Below are 16,860 nucleotides of genomic sequence, written 5' to 3' on the forward strand. Positions count from 1 at the left end.
AAGCATATTTGTATATCTGTTGCCCACATCATTCTCAAAACATTTGCTTTCTACTTGAGACCTTGGTATAAGCTCCTCATTTTTCTGCCTCCACCCCCGCTTCTTCCTCCCTCAAGAACCCTTGATAATAATATTGATAAATTATTATTATTTTGTCATACCTTAAACTGTCTGACATCTCCCTTCACCCATTTTTCTGTTGTCCATCCCCCAAGGAGGAGGTTATATGTAGATCCTTGTAATCAGTTCCCCCTTTCTACTCCACCCTCCCTCCTCTCAAGCTGTGGGTGTATATATTGCTTTAGCCTGGGGTTGTCAGATCTTGTAGTCTTGCTGACTCTTGGTGACCCACCCTGCTGTTTTCTGCTTGTGGTCTGACTGACTGCATTACCCTTGGGAAGACTCAACTGTCTGCTTCCTTGACCTTTGACCCAGCAGCCCTCCTGAGTTGAAGGGCTTCCAGTATATTAACTCTTCCAAAGAAGTGAGTTTAACTGAGTCCTCTGTACTGCTGTGTGGACTAAATAACTGTTATATTCTTCATGCTGTATATATTTATTCATATATATATATATTCATATATATATTTATTCATATATATATGGGGAAACGTGATTATATCTATATATAGATATCATACGTGTCCTGGTTTGGTTTTGTTTCTCTAGAAAACCCTATCTAGTGATGAATATACAATTCTTCTTAATATGAACCATTGATTAAATTACATGATATTGAATTACATGTCAATAAAACAAATCAAAAAAATATTTATTAAAAATGTTTTGTTTGCTTAATCTTTCAGTGACTAGTGTGAAAGCAAAATTCAGGAATGATGGCTTTTGAAACATTATGAAAGTGTTCAAGGTTGCAAGATTGTCCATGTAAACATTGATAAATACACTTTTGTTACTTACATATTTACCACAAAAATTTTAATAAAAAATATTTGTGTAGAAAAACAAAAAAGCCTGGTTTAGATGGATGTGGCTTGTCTGTCTGGGAGATGAGTGGATCTGCCAGATGGCAAGGCTACATGGAAAGAGGAAGTGAGAATCAAAAGAGAATATAAATTAAATTAAAATAAAAGAAGAATATAAAAATAAAAAATAAACCCATCATTTGCGAGGGGACTTCGACTCCTTAAGGGGTATTCATAGGTGGTGCTTCTCGGAGCAAGGATGCTGGAGATGGGGGATATAAGAAAGAAAAGTAAATTTCTAAAATGAGCAAAAGAATTTTGAGGCTTGTGAAGATATCCACACCAACTGCTTACAGGGCACGCAGAAGCCTGAGATCGGGGTTGGCTGGGTGCAGTGATATGGGAGCAGGTAAGGATTAGCTCCTACTCTGGAGGAGGAGTACATTAAAGCCGCTTAGCCTGGTGGTCAGCAGGTAAAGGGAGTAAGAACAGTTAGCAGGTGGTTCCTGATCTCCAACTTTAAGAAATTTTGTTGGATTTATCTTTGAAATTATGCTTCTGGCTTCCAGGTAGCATAGGATTCCCTCTTGGTGGGATCTCTCTGGTATTTGCTAACTTTCTTCATATATATATAACATATATTTCTTCTATATATAATAGAAGAAATATATATTATCGTATATATGATAATAGAAGAAATTTTAAAAAATTGTTAGAATGGAATGAGAATAAAAACATATCAAATCCTTAGAGTACAGGAAAAACAAGTCTTAAGGGAGAATCTATAGTAATATAAACATTCATCAAAAAGAAAGAAATGGCCAAAATAAAGAGCTTAACCTGATAACACACAGAAAAAAATAGAGGCAAAAGGAGATACCACTGGAAGAAAAGGTATAATAAAAATCATTGAGAAAAATAAATAGAAAAAAAGAAAAATCAATGGAAATAGCAAATGCGACTAGATGCTGAGTCTCTTCAGGAATTAATGAAATTGACAGCTGTCAGACATGTTGGCAAAGGGAATAAAGCTGAAGATGATGGGTCATATAACAATCGAATCAACTGTGACAGAAAAGTTAATAGCCTAAAATTATGGAGGGAAATGTACAGCAACAAATTTGAGAGACTAGAAGAAGTGGACAAATCTAGAACATATGCCCTTGACTAGCACACATAGGCAAAGACCCTAAATATATTTATAATAAAGAACAAATTGGAAATAACACTGTCAACAAATAGTAAAGATAGCTTTACTAGACAATTCTACCAAACAGTCAGATAAATGTTACTACTAATTCTACTCAAAATATTCCAGAGGCTGGAAGAGAAGAATACTCCTTAATTCATTCTACGACGCCGTAAAACACGGATATCGAATCCAGGAAAATACACCACTAAAAATGAAATTTACAAACCAATATCCTTCATATACTCAAAAACTCCCAATTAAGTTCAACCCAACATAATTCTACAGCATATCAGAACATAATACAGCATGATCAAATGGATTTATTTCAGTAGTATAAGAATGGAGCAGTAAATTAAAAAACAACCTACATAATTCACCACCTAAGTAAAAACAAAGGGAAAGAATCACATGATCATTTCAATAGATGTAGAAAAGAAATTTACCAACACCCTTTCTTGCAAAAAATATCTCAGCAAAATAGAAACCGAAGAGAAATATTTCAGCATAAATAAACTGATATATGTAAAACCAATATGCAAATTTATTCTTAATAGATAAAGATAGAGTGCTACCCATGTGAACAGGAATGAGACAAAGATGCCTTTTGTCAGCACACTTATTCAGCATTATGCTAGAAATGCTTGTTAGAAAAATAAAGCAAAAATGGCTATAAATTATATATAATTTAGAAAGGATGATTCACGGATGACATGATCCTCTATGTAAAAATCTTATACTCCACCAGAAGGCTATTGAACTAATAGTAGGATTCAGGAAAATGGGAGGGTATAAAATCAACCCAAAAGATGAATTTGATTTCTCTACATTAAGAAAGAAGACTTCCAAATAAAATCAAGAAAAAAAGATGTCATTAACAATAACTTCCAAGATAAAATACTTAAAAATAAAATTATCCAGGTGAAAAAGAAGTAAAACTATATAACACTACTGCAAGGAACTAAGAGATATAAATTAATAAAATTTAGAAAAACCTATGCTCATTGATTAAAGACAATATTATGAGAATGCCAATGCTGCCAAAAACAATATATAGTAAAATACAATCCCAATTCAAATCACCCAGAATTCTTTCATGAAAAGGAAAAACTCATTTAAGTTTCATGTGGAAAACAAGAAGCCTTCAAACAACTAAAGTAATATTGACGAATAGCAAAGTAGGAGGTCTCATTCACACCTCCCTATCTCAAAACTTTCTATATTGCTTGCTAGAATAATCAAAACAGCTTCTTTATGCCTCAATGGGCACACACATAGATTAGGACAGAATTGAGAATCCAGAAAGAATTTCATCCATCAATAGCAGCGGTTCTCAATCTGTGGGTCGTGACCCTTTCACAGGGGTCACCCAATTCATAACAATAGCAAAATTACAGTTATGAAGTAGAAACAAAAATAACTTTATGGTTGCGGGTCACCACAACATGAGGAACTGTATTAAAGGGTCACAGCATTAGGAAGGTTGAGAAACACTGATCTTTAGGGAGCTGACATTTGAGAATGTGTAACAGTCCATTGAATGAGGAGGAAACAGTCTTTTTAATAAATGGTAGTGGCAAAACTAGACATCTATAAGCAAAAAAGAAGATGAAGAGAAAGAGGACGGAGGAGGAAGAGAAAAACAATCTATACCTCATATCACATGCAGAAACTAAAATAGTATCAAAGACCTAAATGTTAAAGCTTAAACAATTAAGTTCCTGAAAAATAATGAAAGGTCAAATCTAGGGGAATCCATCTTTTGCATAATAGTTATCTTTGGCTGAGTTCCCTAGAGAAGGAAAAGCAGGGAGGCTTATATATGTTTATATAAAGGGAAATTTAGATTAAGAAAAGCACTTACACTGTCTCACGTCTCCCTTCACCCACTTTTCTGTTGTCCATCCCCCAGAGAAGAGGGTATATGTAGGTCCTTGTAATATGACAAAACAATAAAAATTTATAAATTATCAAGGGTTCATGAGGGTAGGGGGAGCGGAGGAGGGGAAAATGAGCAGCTGATATCAAGGGCTCAAGTAGAAAGCAAATGTTTTGAGAATAATGATGGCAACAAATGTACAAATGTGCTTGACACAATGGATGGATGGATTGTGATAAGAGTTGTAGAAGTCCTAAATAAAATGATTAAAAAATTTAAAAAGGACTTACATAATTATTGAGTGAGCAAGTTCTAAGTCCATGCAAGTTAAATCTTAGACTGGTCTTTTTCTGACTCTTGTAGCTGGGGGGCTGGGGGTAGGAAGTGGGGATGGGTGGGTGTTGTCTTGTGAACCCAGGTATTGTAAGTCAAGTGGCAGGCCTCTGAGTAGGCAAGGTGGGCAGTCATGGGCTCAAGTTCAAAGAACAGAGTGGCTGCACCATGTGGAGGATCCAGACCCAGGAAAGTCAGTAAGTTTTTCAATAGTATCTACTTAAATCTAAGTCAGGCCATACTCTCCAGGACATTTCACCATAGGGTATTTGTCGGTAGAACAGCCAAATTACTGAGAATCCTGTTCCAGCGAAGGTGACGTAAAAACTGAACTATCACAATGACCTGTCAAATACAATAAAAATGCCATAAATAACACCAGACAAATTAGATAACTAGGATCTTCAAATCAATAAACATTTATGTTTATCAAAACACTTTACCAAGATAATATAAAAAGAACCTAAAGGTTGGTGAAAAAAAACTTTTAGCAACAACAAACAGCTGATGGAAATAATGGGCAAAATAAATGAATGGACATTTCACTTAAGAGGACATTTAGGTAGCTAACAAATACATGAAAAAATGTTTCCAATGATGCTTTTCAATGAAATTTCACTACCATAAAATATCACCCCTTGTGTTAGTCTGGACACACATAAGTGTATAAGAAAGAGATTTATATACAAGAGCAATTGACCATTGAGAAAACATCCCAGTCCAGTCCAGATCAAATCCTTAAGTCTTATATTAGCCCATATGTCTGATACCAATCCTTAAAGTCCTCTTCAGGCTAACAAGACATGTGCAATGACGCTGAATGCAGAAGATCACTGACCAGTGGGTCGAAAGTACTTGGATCCAGTGGCATTGGAAACATCTCAATACTGGCAGGGTTCTCTGCATCAGGGTGGGTCCATGTGTCTTGTCAGCTGCTATGGCTCCCAGGGAGTGTCAGAGAGAGAAGTGTCTCCAGTCTCCAAGGAGGAAGTACCAGATTTCCCAGAATTCTCAGGAGAAGGCCATGCCCACACACAGGCCTCATTGGCTATGATCTGATTGGCAAGCTAGACTCCACCCCTACACTCTTAATCCTCAAATTGACAAATGATTATATATATACCACACCCAAATCTGAATAAAATGAGGCTGATTAAAAAATACATAACCACAAATCTTGGCATGGTTGTGGGGGTACTGTAACCCTTGCATATTACTTGGTGGGCTGGTAAAGTAGACAACCACTATTAAAACTAGTATGGGGTTTACTCAAAATGCCAGAAAGAGAAATGTCTCATGATATAGTACTCCCATCCCTACGTATAAGAGGCGCCTTCCAAAGTGTGTGAAAAATGAAACTGAAAGGTAATAGATCTTTTTCCATGAACTTTTTGAATCCTCTTTGTATAGCCTAGAATTATAAGTGCAATAAAAAAATAGAACATGATCACCTATGCTAATTGCAGCATTATTCACACTAGAAAAGAGCTGGAAAGAAACTTAATGTCCGTCAAAGGATGGACTCATAAATAAATTATTGCATGTACACACAATGTAATACTACGCAAATCTGAAAAATAAAATGGAGTCTGCAAAATATATCACTGGTAAATCTAAAGTATCTTGTGCTGAATGAAATAAATATATTACAAAAGTATAAATAGCATCTAGACCTACTATCATAAAATATCAAGAGTAGATATATTACTTTGAAGAACAATCAACCATCATTTTAGGTGAAAAGGAAAACACACAAATAAATTGCAGGAACTGCTGATAACATTGTAGGGATTGCCGTCATCGACTCTTTGTTAAGCCGATTGACTAGAGAAACAAATCCAGTGATACTCAAATATGTGTAAGAAAGAGCTGTATAATAAGAAGTGATTATATATCAAGAAAACAACCCAGCCCAGTGCAACCCAAGTCCCTAAGTCTGACACTAGTCTATCAACTTCTCAGCTGGTAGCCTGATGCCACCTCTTTGGGAGTGTGGCCTTTTGTATAACCAGAGACTGAGGAATTCTGTGTCTGCCTCTAGCGGTGGGCCCATACGGGCTGCTGACCCTGGGATCCAACCTCTGAACAGTCTGAGTGCTGCCGTGTTCCCGCCAACCTTGGATCCAAAGCCTGTCCTCACTAGCCTGTACTCTCCTTGCTTCCGTCTTCACCATTAGGCTTCAGAGCCTGCAGCTGTGTGAGTTTGAAGAGGGCCCCTGGAGCATCAGCCCCACAGACTCGAGTTGTATTGACTTAGTTGCCTTCTTGATATGAAATGAGCTCTTGATAAAAGTTCTTCCTCCTACATATATGACTGTCACTGGTTTTAGTTCTCCCAAAAACTCAGTCTAACACATTATAACATACACTTTTGAAACAATACTAAAATATATATAGATGTGTGAGTACTGAGGTAAAGGATGCAAATATGTATATAAGAGGTCATAAGCAAACAAACCATGGGCATGTGCAGGTGCATCTGTAGGCATGTGTATATACACATTTGTGTTTACTGAACTTATATCCACGTGTCAAACCACCTACAGGGGGCTCATTTAGAGAAGTTTCCTAGAAATCTCCAAACAACTTGCAAGATTAGTTTACTGTGTTATCAAGCTTGGAAACCTAGTCTTTTTTTAAAAAAATTAAATCATTTTATTGGGTGCTCGTACAACTCTTATCACAATTCATACATACATCCGTTGTGTCAAGCACTTTTGTACATTTGTTTCGCTCATCATTCTCAAAATATGTGCTTTCTACTTGAGCCCCTGGTATTCGCTCATTTCCCCCTCCTTCTCCTCTCCCCCCTCCCCATGAACACATGATAATTTATAAATTGCTATTATTTTGTCATGTCTTATACTGTCTGGCATCTCCCTTCACCCACTTCTCCACTGTCCATCCCCCAGGGAGGAGATTATATGTAGATCCTTATAATTTGTTCCAGCTTTCTCCCTTACCTTCCCTCCACCCTCCCAGTATCACCACTCTCACTACTGGTCCTGAGGGATCATCTGTCCTGAATTCCTTGTGTTTCCAGCTCCTACCTGTACCAGGTACATCCTCTGGTCTAGCCGGTATTGTAAGGTAGAATTGGGATCATGATAGTGGAGGGGAAAAAGCATTCAAGAACTAGAGGAAAATTGTATGTTTCATTGGTGCTATACTGCACCCTGACTCGCTTGTCTCCTCCCAATGATCCTTCTTCAAGGGGATGTCTTATTGTCCACAGATGGACCCTGGGTCCCCACTCTGCACTCCCCCTCATTCACAATGGTATGATTATTTTGGTCTTTGATACCTGATACCTGATCCCTTTGACGCCTTGTGATCTCACAGTCTTGTATGCTTCTTCCATGTGGGTTTTGTTGTTTCTCAGTTAGACGGTCAGTTGTTTATCTTTAAGCCTTTAAGACCCCAGACGCTATTATCTTTTGATAGTCGGGCACCATCAGTGGAACACTAGTCTTGAGGAACAACTTTATCAACTGGTGTAAAACACAAAGATAATGTTCTACATTATATTTTAGTGAGTAAACTCTGCCATCTTAAAAACTTGTAAGTTGCATCTTAAGTATTGGTCTCTACTCAAAAGCAAAACTGAACTCACCGCTGTCAACTTGATTGCAATTCATGACAACCCCATAAAACATAGGTTCCCAAATGTAGATAGCCTACCACTCTACCTCCAAAAAGGAATTACTCAGAGCCCCCTGGCAATTAAGCACTTTTGTGCACGATCCCACCATCGAGGATGAAATGTCCATCTCTATTTCTGCAGCCCCCTGGAGGGTCCTGGCCTCCTACAGAATGCAGTAGCCCCCCCTGAGAAACCCTGCACTGGAGGGCTGCTCTGACCATCAATCTTCAGAGGAACAGGTAACTTGAACTTCCTCCCTCAAAGCAGCTGATGGGTTTGCCTCACCACAGCTGACTTGTGGCGAGCAGGCTAGGGCTGCACAGACAGCGCCAACAGGGTCTCTACTCCCAGGGAGCAAGAGCGAATGAAAGAAATAAAAGACTCAAATATGAAACCAGTCCATAAAATTAATAGCCCACATAAACACAGCCTGCTCTGACCAAGGACATAATAGAAGACCCCAGAGTGAAAGAAAAATGTAGAACACAAAATCGAATTCCTAAAAATGCCAGACCTATTGCACAGATTGACTTAGAAGACCCTTCAACACTACCACAATAAACAAAAAGTGTCAAAGCAGGAATAAATTAAACTGGAATAAAGCATTATATTTGTCTTATTCTTTGTTTGAAATAATTGTATTTAAAGTAATAACAAAACAATTCGATCGATAATTATAGATATGAATATGTAAAATGAATGACAAAAATACCCTTTGAGCTTATCATTTAAGCTACTATTACTGCAGGTCACCTTTCAGCCACATAATAGATTGGCTTTAAAAATAATTTACCCATAAGTAATATGCTCCCTGAAACAATTAGCTACATGAGACCAAATAGTTAGCATTTACCCAAAGGCGAAGATGAGAAGCCCAGGAGGGAAAAATAAGCTGCACCAATAGAAATGGAACACACAGGACTGGCGTAAAGAGAACGATGACACAGCATGAAAATTCTCCTCAATGGCAAAGAATGAAAGGTATGAAAATGGTTAAAGGAGGATCTAATTATACATCTAAAATCTTACCTAAAACACAACTGATGTTTTTAAGTAAAGAAGAAACACTTCCCTAGCAAAAAATGAAAAAAATAGATAATCTATCACCAGTAGAAGGAATTTTAAAAGGAGTGTTCAAAGGGAAGTGATTTAGGTGACAAAATGGGTGCATATAAAGAAAAAAATATCTGAGTAGGAAAAAATTAAACTAAAATATGATTGATTTGAAAGTAAAGTAATAACAAAAACAATTCTTAGGGTGATTATATCATATGGATAAGTGAAATAAATGTCAACAATGTCCCAAGTGATGGAAATGAGGAGTTAGTGGTATGAAATACTTGGTTATGTTATCTAAACTATACGTGAGTGGTATAGTTATTTGACTAAATTTAAAAGAAAAAATTTGATCCTCCAGTTAATTCGTTTTAAAAAGTTTTACTGCAGAATGAAACAGATTAGAAACAGACACCTCTGTAAGGAGATGAGCTTCGCACATTACACTTTTGACCACTTTATATTCAATAACAACCGTTGAGAGTATTTCTCAAAAGTACATTTTAAATGATTTGTTGTCATTCATTTAATTAGTAGCAACCTGACTATCTAAAATTAAGGTTTTACTTAAGATTGGTTTGATAAGTTTGTGTGTATGCTCCCTATTGGTTAGTTATAATTTACCTATATGCAACTAGGCATTTTCTAATTTTGCTATTTTAAAACTTTTGTGGTAAGTTTTTTTCCCCAGAACTGTCTTTGTCACAAGTATTTGGTTTCTTAGTAGGTTTAAATTCACATATCAGTTTTGAGGAAGTTTTAGGTTTTGAGTCAAACAGCTATCTTATCAGAAATTTTCAATACTTCATTTCAAAAGTATTGTGAGATTAGTAAGGTAAAAAAAAGATTTTCAATTAGTAAAGAAAATTTGGGATAGAAACTATAAGAAAATGAAGTATAGTTGATATGCTAATAGATCATAAAATGGAACCATATAAGATACAAATATAAAAGATAAAACAGAAAAAGTAAACAAATGTAATAGATATTAGTATATATATTAATAATAATGTCTGTGAATGGTTTAAATACATCAATAAAGACAGATAGTTAAGGGAATATTAAAAGAACTCATTTTTTGATGCTAATTTTAAATATAGTGATTCTGATAGGTTAATAGTAAAAAGCGTAAAAAGATATACCAAGCTAATCAACAGAAAGCTAGTATGTCAATATTGGTTTCAGAGAAAACAAATGTCAAACAAGGTTGGGTCTCAGGGACAAAATGAGCATCACATAATTGAAAGGTGTCAATCCTCTAATTATCCTAATAATCTTGAACATATATGCTTTAATCAGAGAGTATTAGAAAACCTAGGACAATCACTGACAGAGCAGCAAGGAGTGACAGACAAACCTTATATTCTAGTTTGAGACTTCAACATCACTCTGTAAGTGGGTGATTGATTTCAGTGAGAAAAATCAATAATTATATTGATAACCTGAACAGCATATCCTTCAGCTTGATCTAATAAACAGTGTAAGAATTTGCCAAACAGAAGAAAATTCATTATTTTAAAGTCTACATGCAACATTCTTAAATGTAGATCTATCTTATTATGGACTATAAAACACAAGTCAACAAGTTTAATAGACCCCAAATATCACAAAATTAGCTTTCAGAACCCAATGCAATTAAACTAAAATCATTTAACATTAATAAAACTAGAAACCCCTTAGAAATCCATAGAAACTTGGAATACTCTGAACTAAATAAAAATGAGAATGAATTTATCAGATTTGTGTTATGTATGTGCTATGTTTTAAAAGGAAATTTTATAGCATTATAAATTTATAGCATCTTTAGAGAAGCAAAACTCGTGACGCTTGTATTTGTATCAAGAGTTCACTCACACCATGGAGTAGGGAACCAGTGGAGAGGTTTGAGGGGCCGGCCCCAAGCCCAACTATGTGGACACCTGCCCCTCCCCGCAGAATAACTTATTTCAGAGGACAGCACTGAAGCTGCAGTTCGGGGAGAGGGACATGTCTGATCAGAGCAAGCTGGAGCAAATGAAGGGGGAGGAAGAGAGTGTGGAACACATCCTGGCCCACCAAGCCTTGAGGACAATATCCCTGCTCACAGCAGCCAATTCACAGAGAAGACCATATTGTGGGCCCCACTATGAGACACGACATTCCTCACTGACTCATAGCCCTACAGAGGACAGCACTAGAGACACAGTGTGGGAATTGCGCTTAAACTGATCCTACCACACTGAGGCAAAACACTAAGGGCGTGCAACAGAATAGCAAGGGGAACAGAGCAATGAAGTCCCCAAGGAATACCAAAAATAGACCATGGGGCCAGACTCAACCATCAGACTCAACCGGAAACACTACTAAACGCCAACAAACAGTACTTGAACTAACTACAAGCTTTTCTTTTTTGTTGATGTTCTGTTGTGTATTTTTTGTTTTGTTTTGTTTTTGTCATTGGCTTTGTGTTGTTGTTTTTGTTATATTTTGTTGCTTGGTTTTGCTCTGTCTTGTTTTTGTGCATATTATTCTCTCCACAGGTCTGTCTAAATAAGATAGGATGGATGAACACTCTGGAGGAGAAAACAGCGGGACCAACAGTTCCAGGGGGACATGGGAGAGGAGGAGGTAGTGGGAAAGGAAATGGTGTTAACAAACCCAGGGACAAAGTAACAACAAGTGGTCCAAATTGGTGGTGAGGAGGGAGTAGGAGGCCTGGTAGGGCGTGATCAAGGGTAACGTGACCGAAAGGAATTACTGTAACCCAAATGAAGGTTGAGCATGATAGTGGGACAAGAGGAAAGTAAAAGGTAATAGAGGAAAGAGCTAGGAGGCAAAGGGCATTTATAGAGGTCTAAATAAAGGCATGTACACATATAAACATATTTATATGTGAGGATGGGGAAATAGATTTATGTGTATATATTTATAGATTTAGTATTAATGTAGCAGATGGACATTGGGCCTCCATTCAAGTACTCCCTCAATGCAAGAATACTTTTTTTCTATTAAACTGGCATTCCATGATGCTCACCTTCCCAACATGATCGCTGAAGACAAAGCGGATGCATAATGAAATGTGGTGAAGAAAGCTGATGGCGCCTGGCTATCAAAAGATATAGTGCCCGGGGCTTGTAAGGCTTGAAGGTAAACAAGCAGCCATCTAGCTGAGAAGCAACAAGGCCCACATTGAAGAAACAAACCAGCCAGTGTGATTACGAGGTGCCAAAGGGATCAGTTATCAGTCATCAAAAACAAAAAAAATCATATCATTGTGTGCTCACCTCCCTGATATGATCACTGTAGACAAATGGGTGCTTAAGTAAATGTGGTGAAGAAAGCTGATGGTACCCTGATATCAAAAGATATAGCGTCTGAGGTCTTAAAGGCTTGAAGGTAAACAAACAGCCATCTAGCTCTGAAGCAATAAAGCCCACATGGAAGAAGCACACCAGCCTGTGTCATCATGGGGTGTCAAAAGGATGAGGTATCAGCATCAAAGAACAAAAAAATCATATCATTGTGAATGATGGGGAGTACAGAGTGGGGACCCAGAGCCCATCTGTAGGTAACTGGACAGCTCCTTACCGAAGGGTTGCAGGACGGAGAGGAGCCAGTCGGGGTGGAGTGTAGCAATGATGAAACATATGACTTTCCTCTAGTTCCTAAAGGCTTCCTCCCCCCACTATCATTATTCCAATTCTACCTTACAAATCTGGCTAGAACAGAGGATGTACACTGGTACAGATAGAAACTGGAAACACAGGGAAACCTGGATGGATATTCCCTACAGGACCAGTGGTGAGAGTGGCTATAGCAGGAGGGTGGATTAGAGAGAGTGAACTGATTATAAGAATCTACATATAACCTCCTCCCTGGGGGATGGAAAACAGAAAAGTGGGTGAAGGGAGACGTCGGGCAGAGTAAGATATGACAAAATAATAATTTATAAATTACCAAGGGTTCATGAGGGAGGGCAGATTGATGAGGGTGGGGGAAAATGAGGAGCTGATGCCAGGGGCTTATGTGGAGAGCAAATGTTTTGAGAATGAATAGCATGATGAATGTACAAATGTGCTTTATACAATTGATGTATGTATGAATTGTGATAAGAGTTTTATGAACCCCCAATGAAATGATTTTTAAAAAAAGTTCACTCACATCATTGTAAAGTTGGTAAATCCAGTCCAGCGTCAAGTCTATGGCTCATATATAAATTTCTCCTGACTTGTGTAGCTGTAAGAGTTGACCAACAGGAAGCAGGAGGATGAAGGAAGAATATCAAAGGCTGGTGGATGCCAAATAAATCCAAGGTCCTCCTCAGTCCACTAATGGTTCCTGGAGTAGGCTGGCAGCTGATGTCAAAGAACCAGATGCAGGACCTAGATCCAGCAGTAGATATGGGCTAGCCTCTACAGAGTGTCAAGCTCTACTGAGTGAGACACACCCTGAATGGAACATCCCTCAATTGTTTTGTCTGTGACCCTAAAATTACTCAGTACTTCCTGGCAATAAAAACTCTTGTACTATAGCCCATTTCCCAGGAGAAAGTGTGCTTGCATGCAAAGAGCTCTGTTGGCATGGTGGTTACACCTTGGGCTGCTCTCCTCAGGTTAAGCAGTTTGAAACCACCAGCTCACTCTGTGGGGAAAAGATGGGATTTTCTACTCCGATTAAAAGTTGCAGCTTCAAAAACTCACGGGGACAATTCTACCCCATCCTACGGGGTCACTGTGAGTCGGCATCTACTGGATGGCAGTGAGTTGATTTTGTTTAATCTGCTTTTATAGCACCCACTCCCGGGATTGTTCCAGTACCCCCAAGCAGGTGGTATTCCTCACTTTGGAAAATAATGATGTAGATGGTAACATTTAGAAATAGATGTGTGAGTGTTCATGCATTAGTGCACATGTTGTTGTCAGGTGCTTTGAGTTGGTTCTGACCCTCCAAGTGAACCCTGCAAAGTCCTGCACCATCCTCACAATTGTTCCTATGCCTGAGCCCGTTGCTGAAGCCACTGTGTCACTCCATCTCATCGAAGGCCTTCCTCATTTTTGCTACCCACCTACCACCACTTGTTCAAGCATAATGTCTTTCTAGAACTGGTCTCTCTGGACAAGATGGCCAGGTGTATAGACAGTCTGTCCATCCTAGCTTGTAAGAAGCATTCAGGCCATACTTCTTCCAAGTCAGATTTGTTTTGTCCTTCTTGCCGTCAATACTTCCCAAAAGCCCAGTACTTTCAATACTCATCTCTAACACCACAATTCAAATACATCCATTCTTCCTTGGTATTTCTTATTCAGTATCAAATTTTCACATGCATATGAGCCAATGGAAAATGCCATGGCTTGTGTCTGGGTCACTTTAGTCCTCGAAGTAATGTTCTTGTTTCCAATATTCTAAACAGATCTTGTGAAGAAGATACATACTCATATTTCATTGCCTTAATAGCTCAATACCCACTTGATTATTAAGCCCAGTAATTAAATATAAAATGTTTTGGAATGGATATGGCCAATGTCATAGTTGGTGAAGGAGGAAAAATGTGAAGGCAAGTCTGACCTGTGACTCAAAAGAATTTTGTCAGAATGATGCTGAATTTGATTCTTGGCCCCCCTTCTGGAGTCCATATGCCACCTCGTGATATTCTTATACCAGTCTAATGTTTAATATTAGAAAAGATTAATAATTTGGCCACTCTCTAACCTGTCCATTATTATATCAGAGAACGCCTTCCAAAATGAGGTCATAGCCAGACTGTAATTATAATATATCACTTAAGAATTATGGCTAGAGGGGTCTTATTAACTGACTATACCTCAATAAGGCTCTCTGCTCTCATAGAGATTTAGATCGAGCGTCAGAACGTGGAAGGACAGTTCTATTTCATCCTATATAACCCCAAATCTCTGTCCTTTGCTCTTCAGATCGAATGAACAACTATGATGAGAGCACACAACCCTGAAACACACTTCTCCTGATTATCAACCACACAGTAGTCCCTTGCTCTGTTACAACGCATCTTGATCCATTTGTAAATTCCATATGAGCACAATGAAATGTTATGGAATTCTCATTCTTCCCAAGGATACACATTGTTTGTTACTATCCACACAGACAAATGCCTTGGCATCGTCCATAAACAACTAGTGAATTAAAATAAACAACAAAGAAGGCAAAGAGGTCCTGGGGGTGTTGTCTTGGAGCAACAGCAATTTACCTGAGAGGAAGTACTAAGGTGTGCAAGTAGAGCGAGCGTGATGGTGCGGCAGGAGGAAGGTAAAAGGAAACAGAGGAAAGATCTAGGAAGAAAAGTTAGGGATAGAGGTTTAAGCATAGGTGTGTGCATATGTAAATAATTAATTCATAAACATAGAGGTATTGGCCTATGTACATATATTTATATATCAATACCCTGAGGTAGTGGAGGGACTTTGGGTCTCTGCTCATACCCTGCCTCAATGCAAGAACAGTTTGTTCTAACAACCTAGCATTCTGTGATGCTCACCCTCCTGGCACAATTGCTAAAGACAAAATGGGTGTATAAGAAAATATGGTGAAGAAAGTGGATGGTGTCCAGCTATCAAAAAATACAGCATCTGGGGTTTTAAAGGATTGAAGTTAAACAAGCAGCCATCTATCAGAGAAGCAATAAGCCCACATGGAAGAAGCACACCAGCCTGTGCGATCATGAGGTGTTGTCAGGACAAGGTAACAGGCATCAGAAGATTCATAACAAACAAACAAAAAAAACCATATTGTTGATAATTAGGAGGGTCAGAGAAGAGACCCAAAGCCCATCTGTAGACAATGTGACATCCCTACACACAGAGGGGTCACAGGGAAGGAATGAGTCAACCGGGGTGCAGTAAAGCACCAATGAAACACACAATATTCCTCTGGTTTCTTGAGGCTTCCTCACCTCCCACCACCATAACCTCAATGCTGCCTCTCACTTCAGACTAGACTGGAGCATGTACACAGGTACAAATAAGAGCTCACAACACACATGGAATCCAGGAACAGGAGTGGGAATAGTGATACCAGAAAGGTAGGGGAAAGGTGGGGAGAAGGAAGGGGGAACTGATCACAATGAACGACACATAACCACACATACCCGTCCAGGGAGTCGAACAACAGAAACCACAGGGGAAGGGAGACAGCAGTTGGTATAAGATATGAAAATAATAATAATTTATAATTTATCAAGAGATCACAAGGGCGGGGCCTGGAGGCAGGGAAAAAAGGGGAGCTGATAGCATGGGCTCAATAGAAAGTAAATGTCTGGAAAAGAATGATGGCAACATATGTACAAACATGCTTGATACAATTGGTGTATGGATTGTTATAAGAGTTGTAAGCGCCCCCAATAAAATGATCTTTTAATTGGAAAAAAGCCAAAAGCCCACACACGTGAACATCGTTCTGGTATTCTCTGCTTCCAGCCAAGATCAGAATGACCTGCCATCAGCTCTGATATTCCTTGTTCTGCATCCTCCTCTGAATCTCCTAACCTCTGGCCTCTCTCTATCAACCGCTTCAACTGCTGTTGGATGATCTTCAGAAAAATTTTAATTGCATGTGATAGTAATGATTGGGTCAGCTTTCTTCGGAAGGGGTACAAATATGGGGCCTTCCCGTCAATTGTTCAAGCAGCTGTCTTCTAAATTTTCTGGCACAGAATAGTGGGTTCTTCCAATGTTTCATCAACTCATTCAAAAAGCTCAATTGATATCCCATCAACTCCGTCGCCTTGGTTTCAAGTAATGCTTTCACTGCACCCTCAATTTCTTCTTTCGGTCCCTTTGGCTCTTGCTCATGTGCCAACTCCTGAAGTGGTTGAATGTCAACTAGTA

The sequence above is a fragment of the Tenrec ecaudatus genome, chromosome 6, assembly GCF_050624435.1.
Source record: "Tenrec ecaudatus isolate mTenEca1 chromosome 6, mTenEca1.hap1, whole genome shotgun sequence".
In the NCBI taxonomy this organism is placed as follows: domain Eukaryota; kingdom Metazoa; phylum Chordata; class Mammalia; order Afrosoricida; family Tenrecidae; genus Tenrec; species Tenrec ecaudatus.